The sequence below is a fragment of the Crotalus tigris genome, unplaced genomic scaffold (genome assembly GCF_016545835.1).
Source record: "Crotalus tigris isolate CLP2741 ecotype Arizona unplaced genomic scaffold, ASM1654583v1 scf7180000018777.2418813, whole genome shotgun sequence".
Lineage (NCBI taxonomy): Eukaryota > Metazoa > Chordata > Lepidosauria > Squamata > Viperidae > Crotalus > Crotalus tigris.
In genome coordinates, this window is record NW_024097195.1 from 2,349,263 (window position 1) to 2,355,217 (window position 5,955).

The window sequence follows — 5,955 nt, forward strand, 5'->3', positions numbered from 1 at the left end:
TTAAGCATCAGATGGCTTAACACATAGAGTAAACCTGCTGGTAAACCCAAGGTGGCGATAGTGAATCTGTAACAGAAAAGGTTTTTTTGTTGGAAATATAATTACATAAATTAATTTTCTCATCCATAGCAAGGTTTTTAAATAATCCATATTTAGAAAAAAAGTCAGCATATAGAATTCATGACTCAGTGTGGGAGGGAGGTTAATCTACCAGGCATTGCCAGCAAATGTTCACTCAGATAGTTTTATCTGAGTGTGCATATGTACAAATGATTCAAAAAGCAATAAGCATCATTAAAAATCAAAATAAGCTACTTCCCCTGAACAGAGTACTTCATCAAAGCTATACCTTGTTTGCATATTGTTCTTAAGTAATTTTCTGGTTTCACTCTCCCATCTTACTTAGTATGCAGTTAGCATGACTTTTGCTTTCTGAAAAAAATAACTTGACTGTCAATTTTGATAAAAGTTGATATTTGACTCTTTTGCTGGGTTTCATGTCAGTAATTTGGCTTTGGACTTGATTTCTGTTTGGATTTATTTTGAGCCATAATCCTGACACTCTCCCTTGAGCTAATATCAACACCTGGGTAACTGGGTTCTTCCAGATTGTATCACAAGAGAGAAATGGAATAAGGTCTGTGAGCCAAATTCACATTTCCCCCATAGTGAATTTCTGACAGTAAATGGAAATGTCATAGGCTTTAATTCCATAGCAGACTGAAAAAACATACCTCCCCGGCCTCAATGAAGTGCAGGTGTATTTAAATGAAAAAGGAATGAAATTGCTTTGACAAGATTAATTTCAGATAGGCATAAATTACCCAAATTGAATTTTCTTTCTGCTATCAGTGGAATCCACATACTGCTCAGACAGAAAGTTAAAAAATCCAATATTTCAAGAATTCATACTGTACCAGAAACAAGGCAGATATAATAGAAATAATGGTGATCAATAATTTTATTGGCTATGATAGATCACTGTTGTTTATCTGCAAAATATTACTCATTTAAAAATTAGAATATATACTTTCTCCCCCTTCCTTTATTTCTTAAGTTAAAGTTTAAGAAGCCAATTTATTTGGATTTTTTAAAGAAAGAATGTATAGGGAAAGACATACTTTAATTTTGCTGTATTAAAAATATAGGCATAAATAAAATATAAAGTAAAGCATAATGAACCAAGAGTGAACTAAATCAATCAAACAGGAGGAAAAAAGGAAAGGAAAACAGAGGAAAGGAGAGAGTGGAGAGGAGAGGGGATGGGAGGAAAGAGGGGAGGGGAGGAAAGAGGGGAGGGGAGGAAAGAGGGGAGAGGGGAGGGGAGAGTGGATGGGAGGGGATGGGAGGAGGGAGGGGAGGAGGGAGGGGAGGGGAAAGGGGAGAGGAGGGGATAGGAAAGGGGAGGGGAAGGGAAGGGAGGAGAGGAGAAGGGAGGGGAGGAAGAAAGGTGGGAAAGGGGAGGGGAGGTGAAGGTCGGAGAGGAGAGAGGAGGGGTCTGGGGAGAGAGGAGGGGATGGGATGGAGAAAAGATGGGAAAGGGAGGGAGGGGAGGTGAAGGGAGGAGAGGGGAGAGGAGGGAAGGAGGAGTTGAGAGAGGGGATGGGAAAGGGGAAGGGAGAAGGGAGGAGAGGAGAAAAGAGGAGAGGAAAGGAAAGATAAATCATAAACCAGCAACATACTTCACATTTGGCTTTTAAATTTTACAATGAAAGCAATAAAGGAAGGGACAAAATATACAAAGTAGGTATTAATTATCACTACAAAAGTCCTTTCTTGAATGAGACTTACTTTTGAGTAAACATTTATAGCACCATTAAGACTGTGGGTTCATTAATGTAAGGTAAGTACACACTCATCATGCTGTCCGCCTTTGTGGAAAGCAACTGGGAAAAAATAAAATGCCAAGCACAGTGCATTGAGACATGAGGTAGAATACGAAAAGGATGATAAGGACAGCAACACCATTCATTGTATCATCCCATTTTTTTTTTTAATCTTTGCAGGTTATCTTTGCTTTCAGCTTGCTGTTTCAAACTTTGTCTTTTGTTCTTTAAATTTTTCACCTCTTTTTCTGAAAAGCTCATTGCTGCCATCAGATCATGATTTTCTCGGTATTCTTATACATTCCTTCTTCTTTCATATATGTATTTGTTTTGTGATTCAGTTCTCATTCCTTCTCTCTATAGGACCAAACCTCTCTATGTCTTTCTTGCTAGTCACTCACTTTGTAGTCAACCCACATTCATTAGGACCCATTCTTGAACCTCTTTCTTTGTGTTATACTACATACCTTTTTATATAAGTAATCTTCGACTTATGACAGTTCATTGAAGTTACAATCGCACTGAAAACTTACAATCATTTTTCACACTTCTGACCATTCCAGCATCCCCATGGTTACATGATTTACATTTGGATACTTGACAACTGACTCATATTTATGATGGTTGCATGTCCCAGGAGGTCATGTGATCACCTTTTGCAACTTCCTAACAACCTTGCTACTAATTTAACAACTACAGTGATACACTTAACAAATGTGGCAAGAAAGTCAGAAAATGGGGCAAAACTCACTTAACAAATTTCTCACTTAACAACCTAAAATTTTGGGCTCAATTTCATGTTTGTTCATGTTCATCTTTTATATAATAAATTTGTATTTGTATTTGTATTTTATTTTATTTATATGCCGCCCAATCCCAAAGGAGCAAACTTAGTCTATCTTCCAATTTTTGATAATCTGGAAAACATATTGACATATATTAATGTGCAATCCATTTATGCACATTTAAAAAAGAACACTTCAAAACTGCTTTATATGTAATTTTCTCAGCTCTCTCACTGGGTTTCTTTCTATGGGTATTCATTAAAGCTCTATACAATTATTGCAGAAAAAGAACAAAATACCAGGTTTAAATAGGCTACCTTCCTTCATCATTATATGTTCTTTATCTACCATAATGCTCATCATTTATTTCTATTTATTATAACAGAATCCAATCTATGTAAAGTGCGATACTGAGAGATTAAAGAAACAACAAAATCAGTTTAAAGCTTATCAAGATACAAAGAAAAATTAACCTATGTGCTGGGTTGTTCTGGTAGAGCATTTTATTTGATTAAAAAAAATCCTTAAATGACACTTCTTTTTTAAAATTCTTTTACTTCCCTATATTTTCTTTTAACTGAACAATAGGTTTAAGACTATAAATTTAAAAAGCAAATGTTCTTTGTTGTAAAATGATCAGAACAGATAAACTTACAAACAAAAAGCTTGTGACCAAATAGCTCAGATGTTCTATTAGGAATTTGCTGCACCATCTGTATATATTCACTTGCTTCCCATGTTGGAGAGTCTACATGTTTTATGTATGGCAGGGTTATAAATAGCATGCAAATGTTAACTAAGATATGCGTTTGGCTTTGCTATCATGATGAATTTGATTTCCAGTCGCCCTAAAGTATTCAACTACCATCTCATGGAAAGATGATTGTGTGTTTTGACTTTATTTCAATCCAACAGCTGAAGTTCTTTTGCTTAGGGCCAAGGTATGCTTTTGCAATTGTTTCCCTAATTTCATATTCATAGATCATAAATGCTAAAATAGAAGCTGTATAAAAATGGGCGAAGATAATGATTTAACCTAAAAAACAGGATCTTGTAACTGGTAAGGTGGCACTATTGGAAAACCTTAACATCTATACTTAGATAAAGGGACAAGTGCAGAATAAAGACTAATTGTTTACATAAGAATCATACATTTAATATGCTATATCTAATGTAAGAAGGACATTATATTTGGTATTGTCATGGTTATTCCCATGGATTCCAGAATGTTATGAATAACAAATTATTCTTTGTTACATAGGTAATTTACTGACTTCTCCAAATTATGGAACTCTTAACTACAATATGCAACCTGTCTCTCCACTTGCCCTCTTTAGAGGATTGGAAAGTGGCCAATGTAATTCCAATTTTTAAGAAGGACTCATGGGGAGAACCAGGAAAATTATACACCTGTCAGCTTAACATCTGCTCTGAGGAAGATTATGGAAATTACTACCGTATTAAAGGTAAAATTATCAACCATTTGAAGATACAAGCCTGGCTCAAGGGTAACCAAAATGGCTTCCCAATGTCAACTAAACTACTCAAGTTTTTTTGTTAATAAACATATGGATAAATATGAACTAGTAGATATTATTTACTTAGATTTTCAAAATACCCTTGATAAAGTCCCTCATTCATGATTTCTCAGTAAGCTTAATCACAATGATATAAAAAAGATAGGTCCTATTGTGGACAAGTAACTTAGTGAAGAATAAAAAAACCAAGAGTAACTGCTGCACTAGATGGCCAGGGGTCTAGTCCAGCAAGGTACTGCTTATGTTTTTATGACTGTAACCTTTAGTGATAGGAAAAAGGAGGTAAAATCTAGGCTAGCATCCTTCTGAAGTTTCAGGAATTGGAATTAATTTTTAAGGCATTTCTACATTGCAACCATTTCTACTGTCAACACTGCTAATATTGAATATTCTTGCTTTGACAATATACGCAGAACTGTCTGGTATTTTTAGAATTAAATCAGGTGACAGCAAAAGGGGAGGAGAATATAAGGAAAGCCCAGGGAAAAGAAACGGAAGTGTATCTTTGCCCTCCAAGTTAATTGGAAGATGTGAATCATGACCCCAAAATAGGGGAGGGGAAATGCCTGGAATGTTATGTGCAAAGGAAGGGAAATTCAGATCTTAGCATTCCACCATGCTGACACTGTGTAACACTAATAAAGGCTTTTTCGGTTAAAAAAATGCCTGAAAGTTCTTTGAAGTGTTTTGTTAATCAGACACATGACATCTACTTTATTGGAGTTCTCAAAAGTCCTCATCTTTTCCATTGTCTCAAAAGGCTAGGAAATAATTTCAAAACACAAGCAGCCTGATGTTTTCCACTCTGTTTGTCCCCTGTCAAAGGAAATGTAGTGGATAGAATTGTTATCCATTGATACAGGGGACTGTCCCTTAAAGAACTTGCTAGAGCTTCTGGGTCTGAGTCCACGGTCAATCTGGTTACTTATGTACACCTCTGGATACACAGTTTGAGAAACCAAAAGAACAACAATAACACCAAAGAAAAGCAAACCACTTCCACATTGCTGCCCCAAAAACTACATGAACCCATCTGTGAACAAAGCAAGAGCTTGACTCAAAGACATCTTTAATTTTAGGAAAACCGAAACCCAGGAATTGAGGAAAATGGAGAAATAGACTATCCTCAATCTTTGCAGGGATTCACTATTAAAAAAACAAAAAATAAAATCCTTCCTTTCCCTCCCTTTTTGCAGTGTGGGTTTTACTTCAAATCCAGAAATAAATTGGCCATCTCTCTACTGATCTGTGAGCATCAGAGGCCCTTTTGAATTGGGAAAAGTCCTTATGTAGAAGGGTATTTAGTTTACTGGGGATTTGAAAGACTTTATATATAACAACCAAGGAAAAGTATGGAAAAGAGTGGACTAATGTTTAGCTTCATAGAAATATGTAATAAAATTATTTTCAAAAGCCTAAGAATAGAAATGATCTCCCCTCCATCCAACATTCTTTTGTCTGTGGACTAATGGAGTGCTTATTGTAATAAAAGTTTGACAGTCTATTGGAGAATTCAGTTGGGTGCATGTAACTTTATTTGTTAGGCATTTTGCAGGAAAAATTCTCAAATATTAAACTCAAATTATCATTGGAGGAAGAAGATGTATCTATGGTGTCATGCTACATTTGAATTGAATTTTGTTTGATTATTATTTTGTATGGGATACTTTCATCTTTTTTCTCTGAAGAAGCTGACAAAATAAGGTAGGAACAGGCAATGTTTCATGGGCAATCTGCTTTTTCTTTTTAACGCTTCGTCTTTGAGAACTACGGGAGATATTTCTAATGATGCCATATATTTCTGAT